The sequence below is a fragment of the Ranitomeya variabilis genome, chromosome 7, assembly GCF_051348905.1.
Source record: "Ranitomeya variabilis isolate aRanVar5 chromosome 7, aRanVar5.hap1, whole genome shotgun sequence".
NCBI classification, from domain to species: domain Eukaryota; kingdom Metazoa; phylum Chordata; class Amphibia; order Anura; family Dendrobatidae; genus Ranitomeya; species Ranitomeya variabilis.
In genome coordinates, this window is record NC_135238.1 from 24138730 (window position 1) to 24153526 (window position 14797).

General features: G+C 47.1%; 1 protein-coding gene across 1 annotated transcript in view; it reads left to right on the forward strand.

The window, feature by feature from the left end:
- The first annotated feature begins 7861 nt into the window (after positions 1-7861).
- The window catches only part of LOC143785575 (uncharacterized), a 59314-nt gene continuing 52378 nt past the window's right edge, over positions 7862-14797 (forward strand). Inside the window, exon 1 of the mRNA XM_077274556.1 lies at positions 7862-7983. The gene's annotated coding sequence lies outside the window, so the exon portion shown is untranslated. The remainder of the gene's footprint in view (positions 7984-14797) is intronic.

Consider the following 14797-nt stretch of genomic DNA (forward strand, 5'->3'; position numbering starts at 1 on the left):
GCAGGAAGGGGACTCCATGCGTGCTTCCCTGAGACTCTCGGAGCAACGCGATGTGACTTCGTTGCTACTAGGATCTCCTACCTCCTCCTCCCTTCAGGCCCGGATCCAAAATGGCCGCAGGGGGCCTTCCGGGTCCTGCAGGGAGGTGGCTTGCAAAAACTCACGCTTTATTATCATACCGCCAAACAAAAAGTGGAATAACACGCGATCAAAAAGACGGATATAAATAACCATGGTACTGCTGAAAACGTCATCTTGTCCCGCAAAAAAGAGCCGCCATACAGCGCCATCAATGAAAAAATAAAAAAGTTATAGTCCTCAGAATAAACCGATGCAAAAATAATTAGTTTTTTATATAAAATTTGTTTTTATCGTATAAAAGCGCCAAACCATAAAAAAAGATATAAATGAGGTATCTCTGTAATCGTTTTGACCTGAAGAATAAAACTGCTTTATCAGTTTTACCAAATGTGGAACGGTATAAGCGCCCACCCAAAAGAAATTCACGAATAGCTGGTTTTTGTTCATTCTACCTCACAAAAATCAGAATAAAAAGCGTTCAAAAAACGTCACATGCCCGAAAATGGTACCAATAAAAACGTCAACTCGTCCAGCAAAAAACAAGACCTCACATGACTCTGTGGACCAAAATATGGAAAAATTATAGCTCTCAAAATGTGGAGACGCAAAAACTATTTTTTGCAATAAAAAGCGTCTTTTAGTGTGTGACGGCTGCCAGTCATAAAAATCCGCTAAAGAAATGCTATAAAAGTGAATCAAATCCCCCTTCATCGCTCCCTTAGTTAGCGAAAAATAATACAATTTTAAAAAATGTATTTCCATTTTCCCATTAGGGTTAGGGTTGGGGCTAAAGTCAGGGTTGGGGCTAAAGTTAGGGTTTGGATTACATTTACGGTTGGGATTAGGGTTAGGGGTGTGGTTAGGGTTATGGTTGGGATTAGGGTTAGGGGTGTGTTTGGGTTAGGGTTTCAGTTAGAATTGGGGGGGTTTCCACTGTTTAGGCACATCAGGGGCTCTCCAAACGCGACATGGTATCCGATCTCAATTCCAGCCAATTCTGCGTTGAAAATGTAAAACAGTGCTCCTTCCCTTCCGAGCTCTCCCGTGCGCCCAAACAGGGGTTTACCCCAACATATGGGGTATCAGGGTACTCAGGACAAATTGGACAACAACTTTGGGGTCCAATTTCTCCTATTAGCCTTGGGAAAATACAAAACGGGGGCTAAAAAATAATTTTTGTGTAAAAAAAAAAAGATTTTTTATTTTCACGGCTCTGTGTTATAAACTGTAGTGAAACACTTGAGGGTTCAAAGTTCTCACAACACATCTAGATAAGTTCCTTGGGGGGTCTAGTTTCCAATATGGGGTCACTTTTGGGGGGTTTCAATGTTTAGGTACATCAGGGGCTCTGCAAATGCAACGTGACGCCTGCAGACCAATCCATCTAAGTCTGCATTCCTAACGGCGCACCTTCCCTTCCGAGCTCTGTCATGTGCCTAAACGGTAGTTCCCCCCCTCACATAATGGGTATCAGTGTACTCAGGACACATTGGACAACAACTTTTGGAGTCCAATTTCTCCTGTTACCCTTGGGAAAATACAAAACTGGGGGCTAAAAAATAATTTTGGTGGTAAAAAAAATAATTTTTATTTTCCAGGACGTCCCTCCTGACAGCACCCTTGAGGACGTCCTCCTCCCCTTGCTGGGACAGGAAACACACGAGCGTTTAAAAGGTCATGTCCCACCCCCAGTCATCAGTGTTTTTTTCCTGTCCCTGCAAGGAAGGGACGCACGAGATAGCTGCGCAAAGCTTACCGGAGCTCAGGGGGATCGTGCGGCTTGCCAATACCCTTCCCCCTGTCAAGAGGCTCAGGGCAGAAACCCTCCAGAGGGGGGTCCCTCTGCTCCAAAGACCAGGAGTGGGACGAGGCTCCTGGTGGCAGCTGCTCCTCCCGGTGGGAGGCTCTCGGCTGCGGATGCCATCCACGCGGTCTGCAGGCTTCCAGAGCAGCGTGGTGTCCAGAACGGCGTCTCCAGACGGAAGTTCCCAGGGACAGCGTCACTACCGGTTTCGCGGCATCCGTTACCGTCACTTCCGGTAACGCTGTATGTGTGGGGGAAGCGTGTGCGTTCCAGCTTGGATCGCATAGCGGCTGAAGCGTTCCTGATCCGGCGCTGCGAGCTGCAGGGACCTGCTACCTTCATCATGGAAGCGAGCATGCCAGTCGAGGAGGGGGTAAGTGCGCATAGCGCAGACTCCCCTATCTGCTGGCAGGAGCAGGCTTACCCCAGTGCTTATCCCTATCTTATGTCATTTAAGGATAAGGGAACCCCCGCTGCCCCCTCTGGTCAAGCTAAGAGATCCGGCAAGGCCTCTGGAAAATCCAGTAGATGCCCTATTTGTAATGCGAAGCTCCCAGACTCCCATGGGAAAACCTTGTGTGCAGATTGCACATATAAGGTCATGAGGGACAAACAACCCGCACTGCTGTCTGAGATGAGGTCCCTTAGGCTAGGTTCACATTGCGTTAGTGGGTGATCGCTAACGGACAGCGTTGCACGGCGAAAATGTCGCAATTAACGCCGTGCAACGGGTCCGTTAGCGCACCCATTGACAGCAATGTAAATTTCGCCTGCAGCGCATCGCTAGCGCGTGCCTTTTTCGGCTCGCGCTAGCGATGTGCCGGTCTTTTGTAGCGCGCCTCGGACGCTGCTTGCAGCGTCCGCGGCGCGCCTGAGGTCCGTTCCCCGCTCTCGCAGATCGGGGATCTGCGAGAGCGGGGACGTTAGCGCGACCCCTAAACGCGGCCCCTACAAAAACATTGCGTTAGCGCAATCCGCAAGCGCTAGCGCTAAACGGATTGCCCTAACGCAATGTGAACCTAGCCTTATACGTGAAGAAGTGCAGGCTTCTTTGTCTAGCATGGTGCAAAAATCCAGCCCTATTCCCAGCCGCAAGAGAGCCAGACGGGAGCGAGACTTAAGAGAGCCGGAGTTTACTTCTGAAGACAAGTCTGACTCCGAAGACTTCGTCTCAGAAGAAGAGGGAGAGCTTCCTTCAGGCAGCCAGGACCACCAAAGGAAATACCTCTTCCAGGCGGAAGAGACGAATGATGTTGTGCAGGCTGTGCGATGCACAATGCAGATAGAAGAGACATCTAAGCCACAATCCAGGCAGGACCTGATGTTTGGGGGACTTATGTCATGTCGGCAGACAGTCTTCCCGGTTAGCGAGCATATTAAGGCCATGATACTGGAGGAGTGGAAAGAGGTGGAACGTCGGCTGGTATTGTCTAAGGACTTCAAGGCTCGTCTACCATTTGAGCCTGAAGACGTAAGATTATGGGAAGAAATACCCAAAGTAGACGTTCCGGTGGCAAAAGTAGCCAAAAAGACAGCCATACCATTTGAGGACTCGTCAAACCTGCGCGATCCAATGGATAGGAAAGCCGACATACTGTTAAAGAGAGCCTAGGAATCTTCCGCGGCTCTAATTAAAACCAACATAGCAGCTACTTCGGTAGCTCGGTCTATGTACCTATGGATGGGTCAATTGGAAGAGCATCTGTCCAATAAGAACCCGAGATCTGAAATCCTAAATTCTCTCCCTATAATAAGATCTGCCACGGCCTTTCTATCCGATATGACTGCTGAATCAGATTTTCGGCTAGAAGTGGTTCTCTATCCAACGCGGCTAGGAGGGCGGTCTGGCTGAGATCCTGGTCAGGGGATAATGCTTCTAAGTCCAAACTATGTTCAATTCCCTTCTCAGGAGCAAGGGTATTCGGTCCCTCCCTAGATACTATTCTAGAGTCGGCCTCTGATGAAATGGTTTCCGGAAGAGAAACCTAGGAGACCTCAGCACCCTGGCTTTCCTCAGAGGTCATAGTTCCAGTACCGCCACTAGAAGTAGGCCAGGGGCACTACTCCTCCCTATTTTCCATAACAAAACCATCCGGCGAATCTCGCACAATGATAAATCTCAAACCTCTGAATGCCTGGGTCAGGTACAAGAGGTTCCGTATGGAGTCCATTCGATTGGCATTCCTCCTCATAGATCAGGATGCCGTGATGTGCACCCTCGATCTGAAGAGTGCCTATTATCAGGTTCCCATCCACCCTTCATCTCAGAGGCTTCTGAGGTTTGCGGTAGTTCTGCCATCCGGGACCTGTCACTACCAGTTCCAGTGCCTTCCGTTCAGACTTGCCTCAGCACCTCGTATCTTTACAAAGCTGGTATCGGAGATTGTTGCTTTCCTGAGAAACCAGGGGATCATAATAGTCCCATATCTCGACAACTTCCTCCTGGTAGCAAGAACGCCAGAGATTCTGTCAGACCACAGGAACCGAACCATATCGGTGATGGAAGAGTTAGGATGGGTCATAAATTGGCGGAAATCCGACCAAACTCCAGAACACAGGAAGACCTTCCTGGGAGTGTGTCTGGACTCAACAAACAGAATATCCCTCCTACCCGAGTCCAAGCTGGACGCAATACAGAACCAGATCTGGCTCCTATTAGAGCACAGAGTGTCAATAAGGATGGCCATGAGAGTTCTAGGCCTAATAACGGCCTGCATTCTGTGTGTAAGATGGGCACAGTTCCATTCAAGACCACTGCAGACATTAATCCTTTCCAAATAGGACCGGCGCCTGTCTTCTCTGGACAGTATTCTAAGACTACCACATCCTGTAAGAAGGTCTCTCCTCTGGTGGACAGAGCCAGAAAATTTAAGGAAAGGAGTGTTATGGTCTACCGATCCCTACATAGTGGTTACTACAGACGCCAGCGCCTGGGGCTGGGGAGCCCACTTAGAAGGCAGGATCCTTCAGGGGAGATGGCCGGAAGACGTCTGGCACAGCTCTTCCAACTTCAAAGAGCTGTACGCTGTTTGGGAAGCCCTGAGGGGGCTGCATTAATCTATGAGGGGGGGCTTCATTATTTTCTATGGGGGGTTACATTATACTCTGTGGAGTGGCTGCATTATACTCTGGAAATGGTGGCTGCATTATACTATATGTGGGCTGCATTATACTGTATCGAGGACTATGGGGAATACGTTATACTATAATATGAAGAACTATGGGGTGCATTATACTATGGGAAGTGAATTGTACTACATGGATGACTATGGCGGGGCATTATATTATATGGAGCACTATGAGGAGTGTATTATGCTATATGGATAACTATGAGGAGTGTATTATACTATGTGGAGGACTGTGGTGCACATTATAATATATGGGGGATAATGGGGTGTATTTTACTAAACAAGTAAAATGCTGCATATTCAGATTGTTTTTGCTGCAACAAAAATCATTGTTCTCAGCAGTACATCGCCGGTGTAAACTGTAGATGTGCTGCTGATAACATGATACTGTATGGTGATCTGTTAGTGATCTATTAGTGATCTTTCTGCCTCATCATTATTCCTCAGCTGGTGGAAAGAGGCCAGGAAAACAAGTGTTGAACAACTTTAGTATTGTCAATCAAACTCATTTAGCAGCCTGAACTCAGCGCTTGTAAATACAACCGAAATGCTTTTGTGTGATGTGTAGTGTTGAGCGATACCGTCCGATACTTGAAAGTATCGGTATCGGAAAGTATCGGCCGATACCGGCAAAGTATCGGATCTAATCCGATACCGATACCCGATACCAATACAAGTCAATGGGACTCAAGTATCGGACGTATTCCTGATGGTTCCCAGGGTCTGAAGGAGAGGAAACTCTCCTTCAGGCCCTGGGATCCATATTAATGTGTAAAATAAAGAATTAAAATAAAAAATATTGCTATACTCACCTCTCCGACGCAGCCTGGACCTCACCGAGGGAACCGGCAGCGTTCTGTGCTTAAAATGCACGCGTTTACTTCCTTCCGTGACGTCACGGCTTGTGATTGGTCGCGTGCCGCCCATGTGGCCGCGACGCGACCAATCACAGCAAGCTGTGACGTAATTTTCAGGTCCTGGATGCCTAATTCTAGGCATTCAGGATTTTAAAATTACGTTCCGGCTTGTGATTGGTCGTGTCGCGGTCACATGGGCGACGCGACCAATCACAAGCCGTGACGTCACGGGAGGCAGGAAACGCGCGCATTTTAAAATTACGTCACGGCTTGTGATTGGTTGCGTGCCGCCCATGTGACCGCGACGCGACCAATCACAGCAAGCCGTGACGTAATTTCAGGTCCTGAATGCAGAAATAGGCATTCAGGACCTGAAATTACGTCACGGCTTGCTGTGATTGGTCGCGGGCATTCAGGACCTGAAATTACGTCACGGCTTGCTGTGATTGGTCGCGTCGCGGTCACATGGGCGACACGCAACCAATCACAAGCCGTGACGTAATTTTAAAATGCGCGCGTTTCCTGCCTCCCGTGACGTCACGGCTTGTGATTGGTCGCGTCGCCCATGTGACCGCGACGCGACCAATCACAAGCCGGAACGTAATTTTAAAATCCTGAATGCCTAGAATTAGGCATCCAGGACCTGAAAATTACGTCACGGCTTGCTGTGATTGGTCGCGTCGCGGCCACATGGGCGGCACGCGACCAATCACAAGCCGTGACGTCACGGAAGGAAGTAAACGCGCGCATTTTAAGCACAGAACGCTGCCGGTTCCCTCGGTGAGGTCCAGGCTGCGTCGGAGAGGTGAGTATAGCAATATTTTTTATTTTAATTCTTTATTTTACACATTAATGTTGTTTCGATACCGATACCCGATACCACAAAAGTATCGGATCTCGGTATCGGAATTCCGATACCCGCAAGTATCGGCCGATACCCGATACTTGCGGTATCGGAATGCTCAACACTAGTGATGTGCAATATGTTAGCATTTGGGGCCCCATTTTAAACTTTGCCTAGGGCCCCACTTTGCCTGAAACCGGCCCTGCCTACAAGTGTACAAAGATATTATACAGTCACCATGTGACAAGTGGGCCTGTGTAACTTCAAATGCCAGGGCTGAATTTTAGTCCCAGTCTGGCCCTGGTACCAACATTTCTGTCCAGGCCTGTTTTATTATTGTGTTTGGCAACCGAAATCACTATATTAACAGTGAGGTGAGAGAGTCCTAAGTGTATACATGTATAAATGCAGTGGCGTATCTGGGGGGGGGCAGCCGGGGTGTGTGTGTGTGTGTGTGTGTGTGTGTGTGTGTGTGTGTGTGTGTGTGGTGCGCTGCAGGGGAATGTGCAGAAAAGTAAATGGTGTGTGTGTGTAAGGGGTGGGAGAGAGCAATGATGGGGATGGTGGAGGAGAGGGCAATGATGGGGCTGACAGGGAGAGAGCAATGGTGGGGGAGGAGAGGGCAATGATGGGGCTGATGGGGAGAGAGCAATGATGGGGATGGTGGGGGAGGAGAGGGCAATGATGGGGCTGACGGGGAGAGAGCAATGATGGGGATGGTGGGGAGGAGAGGTCAATGATGGGGCTGACGGGGAGAGTGCAATGATGGGGATGGTGGGGGAGGAGAGGGCAATGATGGGGATGGTTGGGGAGGAGGAAATGATAGAAGTGGTGGAATGGAAAATGATGGGGATGGTGGTAGAGGAGGAAATGATGGATGTGGTGAAAAGGGCAATGATGGGATTGGGGGGAGGAAATGCTGGAGGTGGTGAAATGGGCAATGATGGGTGTGACGGAGAAGGCAATGATGGAGGTGGTGAAGAGAGCAATGATGGGGTGGGGTAAAGGACAATAATATGTGTGTGGACAATTTGAGTGGGGATAGGGGGATTTATTATGTGTGGGGAGAATTTGGGGATGGGGCAAATTTTTATTCAGGAGCACTTTAATAACACTTGTATCTTTAAGGGCATCATGTGGAGATTTTCTGCAAAAGAGCGGAGAAGATGGAAGTCTGCATCGACGAGCTGTGGATGAGAAAACGCATCATGGGATCTGGACAAGCTGAAGAAAAGAAGGAGAACGACTCGAGACGACGTCATCTATAAGGTACCTGGATGTAAATGTTATTTGTGATACTAATTCTAATGTTTTTATTTGTTAGGAGCGTTAAAGGGGATGTCCAGGTTTGTTAATGAGTCTGCAGTCATTCTTTGTGACTGCAGACTTCTGAGTTCTCACAGTGCGCACTGCACGCTGTCAGGATTCTCTCGTGCTGGTGATTTACATACATGCGGTCACGTGCTGACTAGACATGTGTGGCCTCACTCAATGATAATGAACTGAGCAAGGCCGGGCAGGTCTAGTCGGAATGTGGCCAGAGGTATACAAATCACACACTTGTGCTGACATGTCTGTCCACCGGCAAGGGAGAATCCTAAAAGTGTGCAGTGCATGAGTTGTGAGAATGCAGAAGTTGGCGATGTCAGGATTCAGCTCTGCAGGTTCCAGTAGTCGTCACATGGACACTTCACTCACATGCGACTTTCATACTTATGGTCCTGTGACTACGAGCTTCTCTTCCTGCTTTTCTATTTTTCACTGATCACTGAGAGCATTAGGGAGAGCGGCTCGTGGGTACATGATGAAGTATGAAAATCGCATATGTCCTTGGTTGGGGGGGGCAAGAGGAATTCTTGCCCCGGGTGCCAGAAACCCTAGATACACCTCTGTATAAATGTATTGAGCGCCTACCAAACTGCCGGCCAGATGGTGCTCGGTGCTGTGCAGACCCCTGACGTGCAGCAGGAGTCACCACAGCCTGCAGTCAGCAGAGACCGGACGCCTCACAGCTATCAGATTGTGGGGTCACGTGGGATGGGCGGGGTTACAGGGAGGGGCGGAGCCAGAGTCAACCAGGAAGAAGGAAAGAAAGAGCAAAAAGCTGCTTCCTGTTATCAACTCTTCACTGGACTGAGGGAGGCCCCGCCCCTTCCGGTGACATCATTACCTCCAAATATCAACTCCGTTCTAGTCCCTAACAAAGAGGTAAGGAGAGACAGAGGACAGGAGAGAGAGACAGGAGGGAAGAGAGAGACAGGAGGGAAGAGAGAGACAGGAGGGAAGAGAGAGAGAGGAGGGAAGAGAGAGACAGGAGGGAAGGGAGAGAGACGTTGCTGAAGCTCACAACCCAATACAGTCCTGGCTGCATCCTGCAAAAATGTTTCTATGTTGCTGTTTTTGAAATTAGTGTGAGGATCCTCGGCGTTGGATTTTGAGCTTATCTAATTTTTGCCAAAATATCAACCAATACTTAATTTAATGTACAGTGGGGCAAAAAAGTATTTAGTCAGTCAGCAATAGTGCAAGTTCCACCACTTAAAAAGATGAGAGGCGTCTGTAATTTACATCATAGGTAGACCTCAACTATGGGAGACAAACTGAGAAAAAAAAATCCAGAAAATCACATTGTCTGTTTTTTTATCATTTTATTTGCATTTTATGGTGGAAAATAAGTATTTGGTCAGAAACAAAATTTCATCTCAATACTTTGTAATAAATCCTTTGTTGGCAATGACAGAGGTCAAACGTTTTCTGTAAGTCTTCACAAGGTTGCCACACACTGTTGTTGGTATTTTGGCCCATTCCTCCATGCAGATCTCCTCTAGAGCAGTGATGTTTTTGGCTTTTCGCTTGGCAACACGGACTTTCAACTCCCTCCAAAGGTTTTCTATAGGGTTGAGATCTGGAGACTGGCTAGGCCACTCCAGGACCTTGAAATGCTTCTTACGAAGCCACTCCTTCGTTGCCCTGGCGGTGTGCTTTGGATCATTGTCATGTTGAAAGACCCAGCCACGTTTCAACTTCAATGCCCTTGCTGATGGAAGGAGGTTTGCACTCAAAATCTCACGATACATGGCCCCATTCATTCTTTCATGTACCCGGATCAGTCATCCTGGCCCCTTGGCAGAGAAACAGCCCCAAAGCATGATGTTTCCACCACCATGCTTTACAGTAGGTATGGTGTTTGATGGATGCAACTCAGTATTTTTTTTCCTCCAAACACAACAAGTTGTGTTTCTACCAAACAGTTCCAGTTTGGGTTCATCAGACCATAGGACATTCTCCCAAAACTCCTCTGGATCATCCAAATTCTCTCTAGCAAACTTCAGACATGTACTGGCTTAAGCAGTGGGACACGTCTGGCACTGCAGGATCTGAGTCCATGGTGGCGTAGTGTGTTACTTATGGTAGGCCTTGTTACATTGGTCCCAGCTCTCTGCAGTTCATTCACTAGGTCCCCCCGCATGGTTCTGGGATTTTTGCTCACCGTTCTTGTGATCATTCTGACCCCACGGGGTGGGATTTTGCGTGGAGCCCCAGATCGAGGGAGATTATCAGTGGTCTTGTATGTCTTCCATTTTCTAATTATTGCTCCCACTGTTGATTTCTTCACTCCAAGCTGGTTGGCTATTGCAGATTCAGTCTTCCCAGCCTGGTGCAGGGCTACAATTTTGTTTCTGGTGTCCTTTGACAGCTCTTTGGTCTTCACCATAGTGGAGTTTGGAGTCAGACTGTTTGAGGGTGTGCACAGGTGTCTTTTTATACTGATAACAAGTTTAAACAGGTGCCATTACTACAGGTAATGAGTGGAGGAAAGAGGAGACTCTTAAAGAAGAAGTTACAGGTCTGTGAGAGCCAGAAATCTTGATTGTTTGTTTTTGACAAAATATTTATTTTCCACCATAAAATGCAAATAAAATGATAAAAAAAACAGACAATGTGATTTTCTGGATTTTTTTTTCTCAGTTTGTCTCCCATAGTTGGTCTACCTATGATGTAAATTACAGACGCCTCATCTTTTTAAGTGGTGGAACTTGCACTATTGCTGACTGACTAAATACTTTTTTGCCCCACTGTATTTATCAGATGCATTATTTTTTTTCATCTTAAATTGCACTTTTTACCATTTTTTGCAGGATGCAGCCAGGCCCCTTTTTGTTGGTTGGGTGTTCTGGGGCGTCTGTCCTTGGGTTCACTCATCTAGTGCTGGACAGCTCGCCTGACATAATATTATGGGTGTTATTAATTGGCTGTAAGCCGCACAGTGTGCATCACACGTACCTCTGTGACTGCCGTTCTACTCCAGCCTCATTTGTGTGCACTTTTTCTTCTAGGCTGCCATCGCCTCCATATTTGGTTGTTGTGTGAGTGGCTATTTTTATCAGCAGTTTGCACATGTTCTGCCCCTGCCTTTATAGTGGGGTCTGCTGCATTCTGCCCGTGCATTTGTGATCTGACTGGTGTTGGTAAGGCTGTTTCCTTCTGTTATATTTTTCTGAATTCTTCTATGTTGCCATTATACAGTTTGTGGGTTACTGTAGGGGCAATTATACAGCGTGGCAGCTATTGGGGAGGCCATTATAAAGTGTGGGGACTATTGTGGAGGTTCTCATACAGTGGGGGGGGGGGCCCATCCTAAAGTGTAGTAACTACTGTGGGGGGCATTATGCTGTGTGGTTGGCATTTATAAAATGTAAGGACTGGTGAGGAGCCCATCACACCGTGTGGGGTCATTATTCAGTGTTTAAGCTAATGTCACCAGTACGCCATGTGTAATAGCGCTTGCTGAATGTATTGGGGGACACTTCGCTTAGCAACGGGATTCAGTCACACAGGCACAATTTTCTCTATTAAACAGTCCATGCGGTTTATTATACAGTCATAAACCGGGTCATGCACAGTCCATTACACTTTGTGGAACACAATAGGCACCAACATATACGGCTGTAACTCACAGTTCAGACACTACACCCACCAGTCCCCCTTGACTAGTTCCCGGGGGTGTCCATACAACGTATCAATGTCTCTACTCGTATAGCACACACATCATTAGTTCGCAGTCAGTACACATGCTGGACCTTACTCCATCCAGTCACCATAGGTGACCGCACAGTTCATTAAAGGGAACCTGTCACCCCCAAAATCGAAGGTGAGCTAAGCCCACCGGCATCAGGGGCTCATCTAAGCCCCCGATGTAACCTGAAAGATGAGAAAAAGAGGTTAAATTATACTCACCCAGGGGCGGTCCCGGTCCGGTTCTGGTCCGATGGAATTCGCGGTCCGGTCTGGGATTTCCCATCTTCTTAAGATGACGTCTTCTTGTATTCACGCTCCGGGCCTCTCTGACCTTTACTGGCGCCTTTCCACTGCAGTACTTTGCTCTGCCCTCAACAGACAAGTCACGCACAGAGGAAACAACAAGCCTGCTGTGTGGCAGCCCCTCACCCGCAAGCCAGGCCTTTCATATAACTGGTAACTGACTATATGTTCTGTTTATTCCCTTTGTCCTATTACTATTGTATTTGCATATCTGACCATTACATATGTTTAACCATTGTGTATATATAGTGTATTGTCTAGTGTGCCCTTAACCCCTTTCTGACATATGACATACCATCCCGTTGAGGTGGTATGGGCCCGTATGACCACCGACGGGATAGTACGTCATCACCAATCAGCCGCACTCAAGGGGGGATCAGGGTGTCAGCTGACTATCACAGCTGACATCTGGCACTATGTGCCAGGAGCAGTCACAGACTGCTCCTGGCACATTAACCCCTGGCACACTGCGATCAAAGATGATCGCAGCGTTCCGGCGGCATAGGGAAGCATCGCGCAGGAAGGGGGCTCCCTGCGTGCTTCCCTGAGACCCTCGGAGCAACGCGATGTGATCGCGTTGCTACTAAGGACTCATACCTCCTCCTCCCTGCAGGCCCGGATCCAAAATGGCCGCGGGGGGCCTTCCGGGTACTGTAGGGAGGTGGCTTGCAAAAACTCACATGTTATCATACTGCCAAACAAAAAGTGGAATAACACACGATCAAAAAGACAGATATAAATAACCATGGTATCGCTGAAAACGTCATCTTGTCCCGCAAAAAACGAGCCGCCATACAGTGTCATCAACGAAAAAATAAAAGTTATAGTCCTCAGAATAAAGCGATGCAAAAATAATTATTTTTTATATAAAATAGTTTTTATCGTATAAAAGCGGTAAAACATAAAAAAATGATATAAATGAGGTATTGCTGTATTCGTTTTGACCCGAAGAATAAAACTGCTTTATCAATTTTACCAAACGTGGAACGGTATTAGCGCGCCCCCCAAAAGAAATTCACGAATAGCTGTTTTTTGTTCATTCTACCTCACAAAAATCAGAATAAAAAGCGATCAAAAAATGTCACGTGCCCGAAAATGGTACCAATAAAAACGTCAACTCGTCCAGCAAAAAACAAGACCTCACATGACTCTGTGGACCAAAATATGGAAAAATTATAGCTCTCAAAATGTGGAGACGCAAAAACTATTTTTTGCAATAAAAAGCGTCTTTTAGTGTGTGACGGCTGCCAGTCATAAAAATCCGCTAAAGAAATGCTATAAAAGTGAATCAAATCCCCTTTCATCGCCCCCTTAGTTAGGGAAAAGTAATAAAATTTAAAAAAATGTATTTCCATGTTCCCATTAGGGTTAGGGTTGGGGCTAAAGTTAGGGTTTGGATTACTGTTGTGAATTCCGTTCTTGGGCTCCATCCTGTGGTTATGAATGGTATTTTTGGGAGTTCTGCCCTTGGGCTCCCTCTGGTGGTTTGGAGTGGAACTTAGCAGCTGCTTTCACTAATCGGTTCCCTGGCCTTGCTATTTAACTTGGCTCTGGTCTGTAGTCCATGCCAGCTGTCAATGTTTTTCTGGTTGGATTCAGTCCTCTCCTGGAAGTTCTCTGTTGGCCAGTCCATTTCAGCTTAAGATAAGTTCTGCTAGTTCTTGGGTTGTTCCTTGCTTTTGACCTTCTGTTCAGGTTTAAGTTATGTCTCTTTTTGTCCAGCTTGCCATTATGAAATATTCAGGCTAGTTGGAAGCTCTGGGGTAGCAGATTTGCTCCTCCGCACCGTGAGTCGGTGTGGAGACTATTTTTGTAAACTCTGCGTGGATTTTTAGTTTTTTAATACTGACCGCACAGTATCCTTTTCTATTTCTGTCTATTTAGATAGTATTGGCCTCCTTTGCTAAAATCTATTTTCATTTCTGTGTTTGTCATTTCCCTCTCCACTCACCGTCAATATTTGTGGGGGGCTATCTTTCCTTTTTGGGGAGTTTCTCTGAGGTGAGATAGTTTTCCGTTTCCATCTTCAGGGGTAGTTAGTTCTTAGGCTGTGACGAAGTGTCTAGGGAGAGTCAGGAACACTCCACGGCTATTTCTAGTGTTGGTGCTAGGAGTAGGGATTGCGGTCAGTAAAGCTACCACCTCCTCAGAGCTTGTCCATGATTTGTTTTACCCACCAGGTCATATCGGTGCTGCTCCGTAACCACCAGGTCATAACAGTACAGCTGGCCCGCAATGTGTTAAATGCATCTCAAAAGAGGAAAAAGAAAGTTCTGAGTCATTTTTTTTTTTCTTTGTAGCTTGTTTTGTCTTTTTTTTTCCCCCTTGATCTTTGGATGGTTCAGGAGTTTGGTGCTGATATGGAGGTTCAGGGTCTGTCTTCGCGTATCGATCATCTCGCTGCAAGGGTACAGAGTATCCAAGATTATGTTATTCAAACTCCTGTTTCTGAGCCTAGAATTCCTATCCCTGATTTGTTTTCTGGGGATAGATCTAAGTTTTTGAACTTTAAAAATAATTGCAGATTGTTTTTTGCTCTGAGACCCCGTTCCTCTGGTGACCCCATTCAGCAGGTGAAGATTGTTATTTCTCTGCTACGTGGAGACCCGCAGGACTGGGCATTCTCCCTTGAGCCAGGGAATCCTGCATTGCTCAATGTAGATGTATTTTTTCAAGCACTTGGACTGCTTTATGACGAACCTAATTCTGTGGATCAGGCAGAAAAAATCCTGCTGGCTCTGTGTCAGGGTCAGGAAGCAGC